Genomic DNA, 19,711 nt, shown 5'->3' with positions numbered 1-19,711 from the left:
GCCACCACCTCCTTTTTATACAGAGAAAGAGGAAACTCAGCAATACACTAGGATGATTGGTTAATCGACAGTATACAGCTATCTCTACAGACCGGTTATACAGAGGGTTAAACACTCATAGTAGCATTCTTTTTAGAGGCAGGGATTCATAAATTGCAATTAGGAGCTGTAGAAACAATTCAACACTTTCAGAAAGTAAGATTTATTACCAAAAGGTTAAACGGGCGCAGTACGAATATTTACAGAAAGAAGATGTAAAAAGTATATATATATATATATATATATATATATATATACAGTATATATATACAGAGCACAACAGCACAGCAAACAGATAACAGAAAGAAGTTTAGGTAAATAAGTACTTGACAAATAAATGCCTGGGGTTAAGCAGTTTCCAGTCTGATGAGCTAAAGAAGGGATTTCTGGTCTTGCACTTAGTTGCGATGGTCCAACAAGACTCTTGGTCAGCTAGATGGTACAGAGCCAACAGTCTTCACTTTTCTGACTCAACACACAACGTAACACTTCTTTTTCCTACTCAAAATCTCTGCCCACAATGGACAAGCCGAGTCTTATTTGGCAAAGAAATGTTAGGCAGAGACTCAGTATCATACACTGGTTGCATTCCTGAGGAAGGGGGAATGAGGAGATATTGTCTTCTCTTGTGTACTATTGTTACACCTCCCCCCTCAGCTGTTTGCATAGGAGTTTAAGAGAAATACGAAAATGTAGAAGTTTGGAGTAAAATGGAGAACCGCACCTCTCCCTGTGGGCATGATTGTGACAGAAGGGATATCCCCATGTGTAAGATCCTCCACATTCCCTTATTTTGTGCAGCAGTCGCAGTTGGCATCGCATGGAGATAGTTATGCAACACAGATTAGGGGGGATCTGAATAGTTGCTTCATTAAATGGAAATGAGCCCCTATTATACCCTTCTCATAATTTCCTCCTTCCAAGTAAAAAAATGTATCTAGCATAACCTATTCCTTGCTTGGGACAGTTATGTGCCTCCTGAGACATTAATCCTGTGCATTCTATCTAATTCTATTGGAGAGGTGCAGGATTTCTCCAATAGATCAAAAAGTAGAACTATAGGCATTTTTTTTTGCCTATAGGGAGGGTTATAAGGGAGGGTTATAACCCCTGCCAGAATTTTTTTCACCATCTGTGTCTCATTGGGGAGATTTCTGTCACTTCCTGTCCCATAGCCAAACAGAAAGTGAGAGGAAATACATTCAAATTAAGGGAATTTTTGGGGGACCCCTAGGTCACCAGAACATCCTATTGGAAGATTTCCCCTCTGTTACTTCTCTGGGGACAGCCCAAAATTTTAGATTTTTTTTTTACTTTCACTTTTAATGATAATGGTAAACAGGACAAATAGAGATGCTGAATCTCTCTAATGGGAGCACAAACAGCAATAAAAACCTGACAGGGATTCTAATCCATCTCCACTCTATCCAAAACTAAAATAAAGTTTTGCTTTTAGTTATATTTTAAAGTTTCCCATCACAGCAGCTCTGAGATCTCTTGTCCCAGTTGCTTTAATGATTCCAGGTATTTTAATATTAATTCACCTATTGCGATTTTACAGATCATCATGTTGCAAATGGAAGGTGTCTTGCTGGTGTGTATGGAGGGTTTCTAGTGTGGTAATGCATTTCAAGATAGAGTCCTCTGTCTGCAAAGTGACTACTTTATTCTCCAACATGCTTACAGATTGTTTAACTTCATGTATGCTACTCTGAGGGATGTCTTCATCCTAGTAGCTATTGATTCCATGCCTTGCCTTGTGGAGAGAGAGAGTAGACTAGCAGATACAGTATCACTACAGTAGAAAGTATAGGACATAGAGGTTGAACAGAGGGAGCATCTTCTTTAGAATAGACTACAGACAGACTGCCTTGCTCAGAGCTTGGGGGCACATTGTCCCGGAACACAGGTGGTATGTCAGATAGGATAGAGCGTGAGGGAGATGGAGCTATCACAGAAGTGAGACAGGGAGAAGGCTGTCCTACCGATAGGTAGTGGACTGTAGTTGAAGGCGCTGTGCCATCCCTGGATGTAGTCATGGATGCTATGCTGTCGCAGGGAGGCTGATCTGGTGCGATGATCTATACAGGGGTGACGAAAACAGTGAATAGTGATAGGATCAAGCTCTACATTCTTCCCCCTTATGTTACCATGCTTTGGCATTCAAAAGGCAGGTGTCTTGACTGACTGCAAATGCTGTCAACTTGACCTTGTCTGTCCATGGGCCTTCTTATCGTGGACATGTTTAAAGCAGCTCCAGTAGAAGTATTCCAAAAGGCAGGGCATCTAGCAGCTCTTGACTTGAAGGAACAGCAGCTCTACCTTCACAATTTCAACACTATTACTTTTCCAAGCATCTCACAGCAGCAGTTCATGGAAGCCTTAATTCTTCTCTGCTGCATACTTGGTCAATATGCATATACAGTGATGTACAAATATACAATTCCTTACAAATAGAACCAAAAGTAAGCATTATGTCCAGGCTAGGCGCTGTAAACCTTAGCCTTTTTTTTTAAGTAATGATACAGTAAAATGTAAAACTAGCATTCCTGTATTATCAAGTTATTCAGGATTATAGCTGTTATTCTGCAGACTTTAAGATTTTTAAGAGAATGTAAAATGTATTACAAACCTGTACACAAAGAAAAAATGTATGGAAATCATTTTATAGATGATAAATAAAGTGTGATCTACAAGTATATTATATCTCCTCATTATTTGCTTTTTGAAAGATGATACAGCAGCAGACACTTTTCCAGGGAGAAATCAATGCAGTTTTATTTTGTTAGGTAATAAGACCTTTATGGGAAAATCTTAACTTTCTCTTTATATATCGCCTGTGTTTTAACTCATGCCTAATGGGTATGCTTGGAATCTTTGCTGATAGCAAAAAAACTGAAAAAGAAAAGTTGTTGCAAACTTGTGGCTCAGTGAAAACAAATGCTCTCAACTTGCTGTGCTCATTAGTCATTATGCTGAATTTCTGGATACACACTGAGGTTGACTTATTAAAACTGTAGAGTGCAAAATTTGTTGAAACTGTGCATGGTAGCCAATCAGATTTTAAGTTCAGCATCTGGAAGCAGATTGGTTTCTATGCAGAGCTGCACCCAGTTTTGCACTCTCCGGTTTTAGTAAACCAACCCCATTGTTTTTTTTTGTCATGCTTAAAATTTTGCCTATATCTGCCTGTATTTGATTCGCCAATTGTTTAAAATTTAGAAAATTTAATTAGATGAAGACAAATCCCATAAAGTCTATAGGGAGGAGTATACAGGTGTTACATTTTGGCCATTTGTAGGGTTTATATGCAAAATACTAGCAAAAAGAGGCATGGGAAGCTGGGTATTGCTATGGGGGACATATACCAATGCAAAATAAGTAAATAAATAAATAATGCATTGAAGAAAGAGTCTTTTCATGTTGATTTTAGGGCAACAATGAAAGTTCATACAGTATATATATATACTGTACATTGTATACATATATCCTTTAAATACTGTACATGCTTTTGGATGCAGTGGAATTGATTTTTTCAGGTAGCTTTAGCAGCAACAGGTGTTTTTTATCAAATAAAAACAAGTTGGATATCGGCTAGTAATTTGCTATAGTTGTCCTTGTTCTTGTTGGAATATAACGTTCATGTATTTTTGTAGGACAACTAAAGTGTCAGTGATCAGTAGAGATATATTCTTCAACTAGTAGATGGCAGTGTTTATACGTTTGTAGCTGCATCTATGGTTAAACTCTATGTATTTTCCCTATAATAAAATTCCTGTTTGCAGAGAAGCAGCAGATGCGGACTGCGCACTCTCTGTTTTGTAGGGCTATACACAGAATCTCTAACAGTTCTTGTTGAAGCAAAACTGTTCTGTGACATGTCAGATTTCTAGCAAACTCTCATTAAGGGTTAGGAGACCCCAGAGGGTATAGTAGTATAAAATTGGTCGGCAGCAGGGGGAGGAGGGCTAGGTTTAAATTTACTAGAGAAAAAAAGCACAGGCGGGGAATGTATTACAAGCATTAACAGACTGCAGAAGATGCAGTGGTGTATAATTGGCCAGCAGCAGGACAATTTTTATCAGGGATAATAGGTGTAAATGATGTATGCCTAACCTTTATTTTATCTATGGAGAAAAGATGAGTTGCCGTAAATGTGAATGATATAATGTGAGGTGGTTTAGGTGAATGCTGTACTTGCACTGGTCAGTGACAAATGAATGCTCCACTATGAGCGCCCCAAAATTAATTGCCTCCTGCTCAGCCTATAAACAAATGAGGGCCGAGCGGGAGAGCTGTTATCCTGGGGATAGCTAGTATTTAATTAGTTAGGAGGGTTGAGTAGCAGCCTGGGTGTAATAGCAGGGTTAAATTCAGGTGAAGGCTAAGAGACTCTGCAGATCAGTTCCCAGATACCTCCCTCTGCTCTAGAATCCTTGAGAAGACCCTAGAAGTAGTGGGCAGGGCTGAGGAGGGGCTGTCCTGCACACTTAGGGGAACCTGGCCAATTCCCAAGCAGGGTGCTTGGCATGGGGCCTCGGCAGCCATCAAACGTAACAGAGCCTGAGAGCGGGAAGGCTGAGGTGCAGGATCCTGGGAGGGGGTTCAGCTGGGAAGGGGCTCACCTCCAGTCAGTGGTACTGGAAAAGGAGGAAAGCTCAGGACCTCACCGGTCCCCAGAGCAAGGACCACCTGTACAGCAGGGAAGGAGCTGCCCAGTAGAGGGTCTAGAAGCAGCCACCAACCCACCAGCTCATAGGCAGAGGACTGAGTGAGTAGAACTACACCCCCTTGGCCAGTTAAGGGGAAAGAGGCACTCTAGTGGGAAACTGGATTAGCCTTATTACCCAGGGACTCTTTCACACAGGCAGGCACTGGATCCCCTGCCCAGTGATTCCTTTAGACAGCTGGATAGAGGAGACAGCCCCCCAGCTGGATAGAGGAGGATTATCCAGGGTCTGGATTATTTTTTTCTGAAAAGACTTGTATGTAGTTACAGCAAGTTGTCCTCAGTTGAAGTTCCCTTGGGCATCCCATACACCCCTTATCCCATCCAAGTTATTTACCTCTTAATAAAATTTAAACAAAACAAGCTCAAGGAGTGGTTACTGTCTCCTGGATGCACGTCTGTGAGGAAATGTGTTGCCTGGCTGTGCAGGACTATAGGGGGACCCAAATCTTCAGTGACTCCTAAGGGGTAGTGCTACACATCATATCGCGCTGCAACACAATCTGTCACCTACTCTGACCAGACACAGCAGATGAAAGATAAGTACCAATCACAGCAGGCCACATGACAATTGTACACAATGCATGGCTTCCATTATATATATATATATATATGAAAAAACTTTTTAAAATTTCATTTTCCAAAAAATTGTGCCAAAATGTTACAACTTTCAAAAACTCGCCATGCCGCTTACTGAATAGCTTGCACTATCTACTTTCCAAAAAGGGGTCATTTGGGGAATATTTCTACTGTCCTGGAATTTTCAGGCCTCCAGAAATTAGATCAGTACATCATTATTGATCAATTTCCAGATATATATCCCATAGTTTGTGGACTCTATACAAGGCGTGTTCAAGTCAAACCAGGACTTTTCATTTTAGAGGTATAAAAAGAGATGCTAGCGTGGTGGTACTACACACAATAGGAAGTGGCAAACTTGTCTTATTACTGATAGGCAGTGCACATATCGCGGGCCAGTCCAAGATGGCATGCAACAGTGTTATTTTGTGCATGGAACAGCGTGTTATGATGAAGTTCCTTGTGAATGAAGGTGTAAAACCCGCGTATATCTATAGAAGACTTCAAGCACAGTACAGTGAAGGGACGCTCAGCCACAGAAAGACAATTGAATGCTGTAAATGTTTCAAAGATGACCGTATATCTGTCAGTGATGATCTGGGCCGTGGTGGTTCCCAGCCCACCGAAGTCATTCTTGTGAACATTCATTGCATTTAAATGCCTCATCCTCACCATAATTGATGCATAACCTGTCTTGAAATTGCACACGAGACTAATCTTTCTGTGGAAACGGTGAACACAATGCTGATGAAGTGAAGCAGGCTGTCCTAGGATGGTTCAGACATACTGACAATTCTTTCTATGCTGAAACTTTCCAGGCATATGTTAAATGCTGGGATAAGTGTATAAATTTAGCAGGAGAGTATGTTGAAAAATAGCTTCAGTTCCCACTCCTTGAAATTTGTTCTTGTATTATATAAACTCAGAAGCCCTGGTTTTAATTGAACACCCCTCGTAACGTTTCTAAGTTTAAATAATATAAATAATATAAACTGATTTGGGTTATTTTCACCAAACAAATGTAGCAGTATATATTTTGGTCTAAAGTTATGAAGAAAGATTATTTATTTTCAAAACTTTATAACAGAAATGAAGAAAACACCCGTTTGTTCATTTTTTTAATGTTTGGAAAAAAATTTAAAAACCCAATGGTGATTAAATACCACCAGAAATGGCGCATGCGCGACCGGCTACTAAGAAGACCACTCAGTGACAGAGCTCCGAGGCCACCTCTGTGACAGCGACACTTCCAGCGGGACGAGCAGGACACCAACACCCTGAACCAGGAGATATAAACCCCCTCAACCTCCAAAATCATGCCTTGGCGGTGTAAGTCTACGGCATAGCCGCAGAGACTTACGGACTTCTATCTGGCCCAGGACCCCAGAATCTTGTATGGCGCTGGCGCCATACAATGCGGGAGATCCGTCCCTGCAGCAGATTAAATGACATACAAACCAGATCCCAGGCTCCTGGTTCCACTATACAACAGGGATCTGGGTGAATCATCTCCTATACTCTCACTCACATCCCACAGTCCAGCAAAATCGAGGCCCAGTATTGAGGGCTCTGTTAATACCACCACACATTCTCCAGATACCTCTTATACTCCTACACTACTATTACAATCCACCATTGGGGAATTTCCTGCATCTGACCAACCTGTCTCTGAATTGGCCATGAAAAATATGCTTCACTCGTTAAGGCAAACTCTGCACAAAGATATTACAAACGTGATCACCTCATTATCAAATGTTATTTTTGACCATACCAAACGTCTACAGCATATAGATTACAAAATATCTGACATGTTTACGGCGCATAATACTGTGGTAGACGCTAATGCAGACCATGAGAACGAAATCCTACAACTAAAAAACAAAATAGCTTTTCTAGAAGACTGCTCTAAACGAAATCACATTACATTTGCGACATTCCAGAGACGATCACTCCTGACACGTTAATACCTTACTTACAACAATTAATGAAACATCTCATACCATCACTGGGCCCATTAGAAGCAGCATTCGACAGGGCACACAGAATTCCTAAGCCTTCTTTTTTACTAGCTTCACTTCCTATAGATGTGCATGTCAGGGTCCACTTTTACCACATCAAAGAAAAGCTAATGACAGCAGCAAGAAATCAGTCAGCCTTTCCCACCTCTCATGCAGGTGTCAAATTACATGCAGATTTTCCAAGATGACACTTCTCAATGGAAAAAAGCTACTATCTATAACTAAAGCCTTACGGAACCATAGTATAGGGTATCAATGGGGTTTCCCCACCAAACTTCCTATAAAGAACCAGGACAAATCCTTCACAGTCAAGAACCTGGAGGAAGGCATTGATCTCCTTAAAGAGTGGAACATACTACCTGCTGAAGACCACCAACATACCTCACAACAACCCCACCAAAAGGAAGGTGATTGGACCTAATTAAGAAATATTAATAGATGGTCCCCTGACCATTACTATACCACACATGTTGCTGTAAGGCCTTTCCTCACTTTTGATGTCTCCTAGTTCATCTCATTCATTATGTGATGACAATCTAATGTCGTTATGGTTGCTACACTGCCCCCAGATGACAGTAGCCACACTGGCTACCCATGTTCCTTGCATTTTTTGCAAGATTTTTTTACATAAGTTTTTCCCCAAAGTTATAGTTTGTTTCTACCAGTCGACCATACTCCACACTACTAAGCTACACTCTTGGCAAGCTTTCCTGCATCACCTGCCTATGAATAACCTCCTACTCTACGCTGCTGCCTACTGATATGCCTGATGCTATTTGCTGCTCGCCCAACTTTTTGAATCACACCATTTCACAAGTATGACAAGACGTACAACTCCAAATCAACAGCCCATGCAGTACCACCTTCCACACTTCTATACACTTAACAAATGCTTAACATAATATCTCTCAGTGTCAGGGGTCTGAACTCCCCCCTATAAAAGATCATCCCTTACCAAATAAATCCATGCTCTCCACACAAATATCATCTTTATCCAAGAGACTCACTTTGCCTCTTCTAAGACGCCTATCTTCCAAATCAAGAATTTCACGACAAGATATCTGGCTTCTCACCACAAAAAAAACAACGGAGTCATGACAACAATCAAAGACTCGATTAACTGCCACTTTACCTCTGAATATGTGGACCCTCAAGGCTGTTTCCACATCTTAGTATGCCTTATTATCAACATTCCCTATACACTTGCCAACGTATACTGTCTGAACTCTAATCAAATCTCATTTTGTAAACACCTGCTCACCAAAATTACTCCTCTCAGAAAAGGCCAACTGATTATAGATGGGGACTAGAACCATAGCCTAAACCAATTTCCTCATACTAACGACCTTTACGATATCTGGAGATGTCATCATAGCTCAGAAAGAGATTATTCATACTTCTCCCCATCACAACGTTCGTACTCAAGAATAGACTTCTTCCTTACAGACAAATGGACACTGCAACACATCTCCTACTCAACAATAGGGACTATAACGTGGTCAGACCACGCACCAGTTACCATCTTCGTGGGCCCTTCCAACAGACCGTCGAATACCAAACCCTGGAGACTGAACTCCTCCATACTATTGGACCCTGCCCATAGGAAAGTCATCAGGGAAGCACACAATCTTTTTTGACACCAATGACACACCAGATATCTAGATACAAGTCTTGTGGGCTACATATAAATCATTCATGAGAGGGATTCTTATTAAATTAAATGCTCAAATAAATACGCGCCGGAGGCATCAGATAGAAGAGGTACTAGCCTCTATTAAAATCAAAGAGAATCTAAACAAAACCTACCCATCTGAGTCCACCTCTTCCTCTTTATTAGATTAGAGAGAAAAACTTTTCTCTCTTTTACTATACCAATATGAGCTTAACTTAAAAAAATGAAGGCCAAATTCTACTCTCTAAGTAATAAGGCAGGATCCCACTTAGCTAGATCGGTTAAGAAACAACACCTTAAGACCAAAACTCAGACGATTCGATCACCAAAATCCAACTCTGCTGTCTCTAATCCACTAGCTATAGCTAACGCTTTTGCGTATTTCTACCAGTGTCTTTATAATCTCAAAGATGATCAGGAGACCCCCACAACCATCCCCCAAAGCTATGCAAGCTTTTTTACGATTGATCATACTCCCAGTCCTTTCTCCAACTCAATTACAAAATATCTCAGAACCATTTCATAATACAGAAATTGAATCGGTAATTTGTACCTTACCTCTTAACAAATCCCCAGGTAGTGATGGTTATACCAATGAATACTATAAGCAATTTGCCAATATTCTCACTCCACATTTAGCTAACCTTTTAAATTCTTCTGCCTCCTCTGGTCATATGCCGAAAGAAATATTACTATCTACTATCATGACTATTACAAAACCAGGTAAGGACCCTCAACTAGTACAAAATTACAGACCTATATCTCTCATTAATACTGACGTGAAACTTTATGCTAAAATATTAGCTTGCAGATTGCTCCCTCTTATCCCATCCCTAATACACCCAGATCAGGTGGGGTTCGTGCCAGGTCGCCAGGCCCCGGACGCCACCAGGCGCATAGTCTCCTTAATTCATGATTTACAGGACCACCAAACACCTTCATTGCTCCTATCTCTTGATGCAGAGAAGGCGTTCGATCACATCCATTGGGGATTTATGCGAGCTGTACTACAAAAACTTGGTATTGTAGGTTGGATACAAACAGCCATATGTCATTATATTCCTCTCCCTCGGCCAGAGTACTCACAGTTGGTATACTCTCAAGACTGTTTAATCTTACGAATGGTACCCGGAAGGGATGTTCATTATCCCCAATAATATTTGCATTACTTATTTAACCCCTAGCCACGAAAATTCGAGAAGACCCACTCTTCACGGGCCTCAAATATCATTGTACTGAACATAAAATTAGTCTATTTGCTGATGAAATTATTCTAATGGTTACCAACCTTACTCATTCCTTATATAGAATTAGAGAAATATTAACCTCATACACTGAAATATCTTACTCTAAACTCAACAAAAATAAGTAATTAATCTTAAACTTATATACATCAAAGAGAACCCAACGTCTTCTTTCCAAACAATTTCCTTTTAAATGGGCTGAACACACCATTCCTTATTTAGGAATCAATCTCTCTGCCTCAACATCACAGCTTTATGACCTTAATCACAAAGTATTTCTTCACTTTCTCCCTCAAGAACGCCACTCCTTTCAGACATTTGGATTATCTAAATTGGGGTGTATAGCCGCTTTGAAAATGTTCGTTTTACCCAAATTGATTTATATCTTCAGGACTCTTCCCATAACCGTTCCCATGAAATTTTTTCATACAGCACAAAGACAACTCTCACGGTTCATTTGGGAATCAAAACGACCTAGATGCACCAATAATTTACTAATTCACCCTTACCACAGAGGAGGAGCAAGCCTCCCACACCTTCACACTTACTATCTAGCCACACTACGTGATCAGGTCTACTACTGGTGGCACCCAACCAGGGAAAAACGTGGACTAACATAAAACTTTAACTGTTCCACTCTACCACTCTGCAGACTCTTCCTCTTTTGCCTTCTATCAACACTAGATGCTCCCCACACACACATCCCTGTATTAAGGCCTCCCTAGAAGCCTGGTCAACCCTCTTGTCACACTCCTTCCCAACTTCCAAATCGATATCTACTCCCCTTAGAGTCCTCCACAATCTAATCCCTGACATCAATTTAATTACCTGGGAAACCACAGGTATTCATTCCTTATCTGACCTTTATATAGAACAAAGGTTGGCTTCCTTTCAACATCTCCAAAACAAATTTTCATTACCCTCAAATTTGAGATTTAACTACCTCAGAATTACACATTGTCTAGAAAGTGAAAAAATCCCCTGTAACATTACAGTACCATTACAAGTGTTTCTTTTCCTTGACAAAGCCAAATACCCAGGCAAAGGGATCTCATTATTTTACTCCCTCCTATTTGACTCGGTAAGAGTCAATATACAATTTCAAGACGTCATCTCTGAAAAGTTGGGAATTCTTGCTGCTGCAAACCATCTCAGATCAGATGTGGAGTAAAGCCTTTAAAATGACTTACAAAGCTTCCAACTGCACCTCCCGTTGGGAATCATATCTTACATTATTGCATCAATGGTATCTAACCCCAGTTTGTCTATCCAAATTGTATCCTACCTGCTCTTCGCAGTGCTGGAGGAACTGTGGAGAGATAGGTTCTCTCTTCTACATAATTTGGTCTTGTAAATCAATTACATAATTTTGGAATAGCGTATTTAAAGTGACCACTGAAATAACAGGCAATATAGTGAGACCTGAACCAGCATTAGCCCTATTTCAAATTGGTCTTGACAGGTTCCCTCCGGAAGCACGTAGTATTATCATCCACATTCTCTATGCAGCAAAGAATAATATTACCAGATTATGGAAATCAATTGTATCACCATCTATTTCCATAGTGATCCATAATCTGAATACCCAATGGAAAATGGAAAAGAGATTTTCAGTCAGTCACTTCTCTAATCCCAGATTTCATAGCTCCTGGGCTTTATGGTCACACAATCCTAGATGTACAGTGCGAGTATGATAGTTTTCAACACTTGGAGTATAACTTTGATGTTTCCATGACAGGTTCTAGTACATTGTGTTAATTTCTCTGACCCTTCTTGTTTCTTTCCCCTTTCCCCCACCCTTCCATCCCACCCCTACTTTCCTTATAGTTCCCAGTGTACATGAGACAATGAATACCACTCTCCCCTTCTACCTGTCCTCTTTATCGGACCAGAACCATACAGATTGATAAATGTCTAATGCCTTATATACCTGTACAACTGTAAACCTATTTCTCTCTTGTTATGTAACTTGTAAAATTCAATAAAAACAAGTTGAATATAAATACCACCAGAATACCAAAAAAGTAGAAACAAACATATAAATAAATGGAACTTAAAAACAGCACCCCTGAGAAAAAGGACATTTTTTATTTAAAAAGGAAAAGAAGCTTTTCAGAAAAAAAATAAAAGATTGCCATGGATGTGACAGCAGCTGAAAGTGACTACTGACCTCAACTAAATCACAAACTAAAGAAAAAAAAACAATATAGGAACAAAAAAGCCAGGAAAGGGATCGAGCGCCCAAGGAGCTATCAATCAGAATTATAATAATAATAATAATATGTCAGTCAGTGCTGCACCCAATATAAATGTGAAAAACTTCTTACCAAAGCTGCTACTTTTTACATGTGTATAAAACAATATACAGTCAGGTCCATAAATATTGGAACATTGACACAATTCTAACATTTTTGGCTCTATACACCACCACAATGGATTTGAAATGAAACGAACAATATGTGCTTTAACTTCAGACTGTCAGCTTTAATTTGAGGGTATTTACATCCAAATCAGGTGAACGGTGTAGGAATTAGAACAGTTTGCATATGTGCCTCCCACTTGTTAAGGGACCAAAAGTAATGGGACAGAATAATAATCATAAATCAAACTTTCACTTTTTAATACTTGGTTGCAAATCCTTTTCAGTCAATTACAGCCTGAAGTCTGGAACGCATAGACATCACCAGACGCTGGGTTTCATCCCTGGTGATGCTCTGCCAGGCCTCTACTGCAACTGTCTTTAGTTCCTGCTTGTTCTTGGGGCATTTTCCCTTCAGTTTTGTCTTCAGCAAGTGAAATGCATGCTTAATCGGATTCAGGTCAGGTGATTGACTTGGCCATTGCATAACATTCCACTTCTTTCCCTTACAAAATCTCTTTGGTTGCTTTTGCAGTATGCTTTGGGTCATTGTCCATCTGCACTGTGAAGCGTCCAATGAGTTCTGAAGCATTTGGCTGAATATGAGCAGATAATATTGCCCGAAACCCTTCAGAATTCATCCTGCTGCTTTTGTCAGCAGTCACATCATCAATAAATACAAGAGAACCAGTTCCATTGGCAGCCATACATGCCCACGCCATGACACTACCACCACCATGCTTCACTGATGAGGTGGTATGCTTAGGATCATGAGCAGTTCCTTTCCTTCTCCATACTCTTCTCTTCCCATCACTCTGGTACAAGTTGATCTTGGTCTCATCTGTCCATAGGATGTTGTTCCAGAACTGTGAAGACTTTTTAGATGTTGTTTGGCAAACTCTAATCTGGCCTTCCTGTTTTTGAGGCTCACCAATGGTTTACATCTTGTTGTGAACCCTCTGTATTCACTCTGGTAAAGTCTTCTGTTGATTGTTGACTTTGACACACATACACCTACCTCCTGTAGAGTGTTCTTGATCTGGCCAACTGTTGCGAAGGGTGTTTTCTTTACCAGGGAAAGAATTCTTCGGTCATCCACCACAGTTGTTTTCCGTGGTCTTCCGGGTCTTTTGGTGTTGCTGAGCTCACCGGTGCGTTCCTTCTTTTTAAGAATGTTCCAAACAGTTGTTTTGGCCATGCCTAATGTTTTTGCTATCTCTCTGCTGGGTTTGTTTTGTTTTTTCAGCCTAATGATGGCTTGCTTCACTGATAGTGACAGCTCTTTGGATCTCATCTTGAGAGTTGACAGCAACAGATTCCAAATGCAAATAGCCCACTTGAAATGAACTCTGGACCTTTTATCTGCTCATTGTAATTGGCATAATGAGGGAATAACACACACCTGGCCATGGAACAGCTGAGAAGCCAATTGTCCCATTACTTTTGGTCCCTTAACAAGTGGGAGGCACATATGCAAACTGTTTTAACTCCTACACCATTCACCTGATTTGGATGTAAATACCCTCAAATTAAAGCTGACAGTCTGCAGTTAAAGCACATCTTGTTTGTTTCATTTCAAATCCATTGTGGTGGTGTATAGAGCCAAAAATGTTAGAATTGTGTCGATGTCCCAATATTTATGGACCTGACTGTATAAACAGAAAATGTCTATAAGGCAGCACTAATTAAACATAATTACATTTCACTGTGTACATGTTTAGTTATGTTTTAATTAGCGCTGCCCTATTCACATTTTCTTTCAATCACAATTAATGTACAGTTTTCTAACTGATGTTAATCTTTCCCATGCGATTTGACAGCTTTACCTACAGTAACTTTAAATAAACGGTTGCCCATCTAGCCTGCTGGCCAAAGTTTAAAGGCCATGCACTGCATGGTAGAAGTGAATTTAAACCTTGTGCCTAGCAAAAAGTTGGAATTAACTGACCAGCTAAGTATTAAAGTGATATTAAAGCTTCAAAAAATGTTTAAATAACAAACATGTCATATTTAACTGCTCTGTGCAGTGGTTTTGCACAGAGCAGCTCTGTTCCTCCTCTTCGTGGGTCCCCTGCCAGCTTGCTCAGGGGTGTCAGAATTTCTGTGAAAAGAAATTGTATTTTATCTTCTCTCCAACTCAAACTATATTTGCCTTAAACTTAAGAGGCCAAAAGAGATCCAGAGTCAGTTTCAGGTCTGAGTTCAAGCAGGATGCAGTCTCCTGCCCAACTGAGATAGTTTGTTTTTGCAAACAAAGCTATTTGACAGAGCTCATCTTGTTAAACAATGGATCTCTCCTCATATAAAGTCTAGGAGATATTCCTCTGATTGTCCTGCATATAGTATCTATTTGACAAGTACAGAATTGAGAAAAACAAGGACACCTCAGAACAGGAACAATGGGTTCTGTCCTTCTACTGCACCTGGAGCAAATTAACAATATTCACCAGCCTTTGAAGGCCCCATAAATATAAACTGTGGGGACATCTTGCATATAGACCTGAATGTAACAAATTAGCATTCTGGCCATTCAGTAACTACCATTGTTCAGCTCTGAGAAGGGTAAACCAACACCTCTCATGGAAAAGAGCTTTGGGAAGTTAAACCTTTGAACCATATATATGTTTAAAACTATCCAAATAACTAACTTCTTGTTCTGGACGAAACCATTATACATATCACAGACATATTTAGAAATATATGATTTTAAAATTATAACACAATGTCGCAAGATACGTATAAAAGAGTTTTGACACAAGATCCCTTTGTAAGAAAGGAATACTGAGTATTAACACGGACTGTTATGTGTACTCCTATTATATTTAATGTGTTGAAAGTTATCTTTTTGTAGGAATAGTGTATGTGTGATGCCATATCTCTAACCAATCAGTAGTGAAGTACGTGAATTATTAGGTTTATATGGAGATATGTATATATGTATATCTATATATAGTGTATCTTTCTGTCCTAAATGTGCATAAGAATAGTTTTATTCAGTATATATATATATATATATATATATATATACAACTCTTTTTAGTTAATGTTTTACATAATTTACCCTCTAAGACATTTATAGAGTTGTCACAAAGTTCAATTTGTTATAGTAAAATATTAATCTTTCCCTATAACCAATGAGTTACTTCAACTTCAAGGAAACTCAAAAAAGGCAGGACTTATCTTAGAGTCACACTGTCATGTACCTGATGGGAGACTGAATTTACGAGGTTGGCCTCACTTGTGTCACTAGTCCTGACCCCGCTGAAGTTGGAACAGAGGGAGTCCAGGGACCAGGGGGACAAGAGCGCCAGAGGTTTGCTTGCGGCTCTTGAAGATGATGACCTCGGTAGGCAGGATATCCTCTGGTTTGGGTACTGTAGCAATAGACCAGGCAGGTACAGTGGATTGCCAGATGCACAGCAGAGCCAGGTTTGTAGCCAGGACACAGGACAGGAGCGGAGTCGTAGGATAGCCAGGGTCATAACAGTCAGGCAGCGCGGTACAGGATCAGGAGGAAAAGCCAAAGTCAGGATCAGAGCTGAAGTCAAGAACCGGGGACAGGAGAGTACTCAGAGTCAGGTCAGGAACAAGCCGGGTCAGTACCAAAGGAATCACACAGGAACAAGCAGGACACAGGGGGGAGCTGAAGACCAGTCAGCACTGAATCTGGGCAGAGGCGCACCTTAAATAGCCCGTCTGGCGCCAATCTTCGCTGTGCGTGTGCATGTATGTGTGCGATCGTGCATTCCTGCACGCCTGCGCATAACCGGCAATTCTTCTGCGGGATTTCTTTCGCGCATGCGCGTTCCCGATCATGATTCTCCTTGCAGGAATTCTCTTACACACACTCAGTGGCAAAATGGCGGTAATAATAAAACAAACAATGGGTGGAGTCTTAGACAAAGTCATCAATCAAAGGAAGGTAACACCTATCTGGCTACCTCCTAGGGCAGTATATTCAAATTTTATGAATGGATTGTGTGCCAATAGATAAAATGGGAAAGTCAAGTAGACAGGGGATGGGATCAAATCACCTTCACAACACAGATCACAGTCACAAGATAAGGCCACAGCCATCTGATCACAACATTCCATCGAGACACCAACTTCCCTCAGACCATCCATCTTACTGCATACCTGGCACACAACTCTAGCCTGTTCAGACACCATTTTGTGAGAGCTCAATGCCACCTATAAATCAGCAGCCATCTTTTGATTTACCTGAAAATTGGAGGGTAATTATACTCTCTATTTTAGTAATTCTGCTTGACCAAATTAATATATTTTTGTCATTTTGTTGTAACCTAATTGTGTCCTTAAGATAAAATAACCAACCACCTTTATATAGTTTAGTTTTAGTAGTACTAATATTCCTATTTTGTTCTTGAGCCATATTGGCATACGGTTTTGCGTATTTTGATGCTTATTCCTTCTGCAGGTGAATAACCATTGAAATTCCGTAAAACACAGACTATTGTCTGATAGTCAGATATTAATGGTTACTTTGTCTATGGGGAGAAATTAATTATTGATTTTACCCATCCTATATAAATCCATATGTATACCAGCGATATGGAAAATTTTGTAAAGATTATGCAAATTATCTTGGTGTCTATGTGCATCACAATTGAGCTATTACATTATGTGTTTGTATGTGACTTATTGTAAATAATAATTTATTTCATAATCTATAGTCCATATTTACATTGACCTGATTTGTGTTTGTTAAAAATAAATTTGGTTGGCTCTAAATTACTAATACTAATACCTAATTATTAATTAAGTCAGTTAAATTATTTTCTAAATTATTGCTATATTCGCAAGCACCTTTAGCTGACTGAATTAATTGTTCAGGCATTATGTGGCAGAACATACTATTTTTGGAGGTACTGCTGGGTGAATTAATAATTCATAATTCATCAAAAGCACAACAGGGGGGCAGTCTTGCATGCTTTCTCCGAGCTGCCTCCAAGTGTCTATAAGACATACAGAACACAGCTCAGCTCCGCCCCCTGATCCATCCTCATTGGTTTTGATTGTTATGTCTCAGCCAATGAGGAGGGAGAGACCCTGCTGCTGCTCTTGCGCACATCCCTGGATTGGGATGGGGTTAAGGAAAGCATGAGGGGGGCTGAATGGGGCTGCTACACACTGAAGGTGTTATACCGTTATACATAGAATGCATGAAGATATTCAGCCCTTAGAACAACTTTAAATGTTGATGAAGCTGTGTTAATTTCTTGTGAAATGTTGAGAATTTTTTTTACATTTTTACATCGTACATTTAAACGTTTCATTTTACATTTAAACTTTTATATAAACAAAAAACAACCACGCTGACTTTCATAAGAACAAGTATTTCTTTTTGTGTGCACAGTGAGTGCACACAGGTGTCACTGCCCCAGTACCTATAAATGTTAGTGACAGTTATTACCAAGCAAAGATGTGTGTTTTAGATGTACGATGATTGTTTCCCAATTGTTTGTTTGCCCAAGTAGCTGTCAGTAAAAGCACAGGCATGGAATCGGTAGCATATGTACAAGTGAGTACTGCTCGTTTCAAAACTGAACATAGATTAATGTTCCCTCTGTACAGGAATACTGTGCAAGGAAACATAAATCTACAGAATGTAGACGTAAAGGGGTTAATGAGGCTTTTCTTTTTTTTTGCCTGATGTTTCTCTATAGGTCTGTGAATCTGTTTATCATTTTAAAGTCTGCAGAAGTACAGTCATAAGTAATCAACACAAATTAAATTACTCTTGTTAGAAAATCTGGGAAATAAATGCACAGTAACCGTTCACTAATATGTTTAATGGTAAAGCCCATGCAATCGGTCAGACATAAAACGATTTTGCTGTAAATTAAGCTATATGTTATAACATAACCAAGTCCAGACAGGAAAGAGAAGACCCACACAGTAATCACCATCAAAAAGAATGACAAGCTCCAATTACACAGCAAACTCACTATTGGGACACATGACATGACCATAACTGAATGGTAGGGTCTAATAACAACTAATCAACACTGGTAAGATCAGGTTGGCAATTATGTTGTCAAACAAAGTCAAGAAAGCAAAACCATGCTACAGCTGTTTTTTAAGGGAATGTATAGTACTTTTGTATATATTTTCATTATTTACTTATGGTCAGGACTAAAATACAGCTTTTTTGTAAATACCTGTATGAAATGTTGCAGCACTTCCATCTAGCATCACTAGAGTTATTGCTCTGAATCCCAGCCCCTGAACTACCTGCAGGAAGTTTGCATGATCTCCCTGTACCTGTGTGGGTTTCCTCCCACACTCCAAAGACATGCTGATAGGTTAATTGGCTCCTGTCTAAATTGGCCCTAGTATTTGTATGTATGAATGTGAGTTAGGGACCTTATATTGTAAGCTCCTTGAGGGCAGGGACTGATGTGAATGTACAATATATATGTAAAGCTCTGCATACATTGACAGCGCTCTGTATGTACCTGTAATAAATAAATAAGATGTCAGTCATATAGACTTCACATTTCCAAGGCAATCCAAAAAAATCACAAGTCTTTATTCCACACGTTTTCCAAGCTGCTCTTATTTGCTATGCAGGAAAAGGGCTTTGGTTTACAGAACTCAAAAGCTCAAGCTGTAATAACTCCCCATTGCTGAATACTGTAAATCAGAGAAGTGATTCAACCTCCACACTACCGCTGGCTCTGTCTTAAATTTCAATTAGAGAGAGAAAAGGTAGGGGGCATATTATCACCAATAATGCTGTATGAATCCTGTATCATAGGTACATTCAGTACTAAATGTTTACCAAAAAAAGACTTTATATAAATAATACCAAAAATATAATGCATCCATTTGAAGTTTTGAGCCCTTTGGTAAAATTAAGATATTCAATGGCATACCATTATATTTCCAACAATGGAAGATGTGATGATGATTTTCATATCAAACTATAACATTTCATAAAGTAGTCAATCCCAAAACATATCTTACATGGTCACTTATACATTAGCCCTATTATAATCCAAAGGGTAGAGTGTAAGCTACAATAACCTAAAAGAGCCAATCAGACTT

The sequence above is a fragment of the Staurois parvus genome, unplaced genomic scaffold (assembly GCF_062004578.1).
Source record: "Staurois parvus isolate SC_StPar_1 unplaced genomic scaffold, SC_StPar_1.0 ptg000122l, whole genome shotgun sequence".
Lineage (NCBI taxonomy): Eukaryota > Metazoa > Chordata > Amphibia > Anura > Ranidae > Staurois > Staurois parvus.
Note: the sequence above shows the minus strand (reverse complement) of the source record.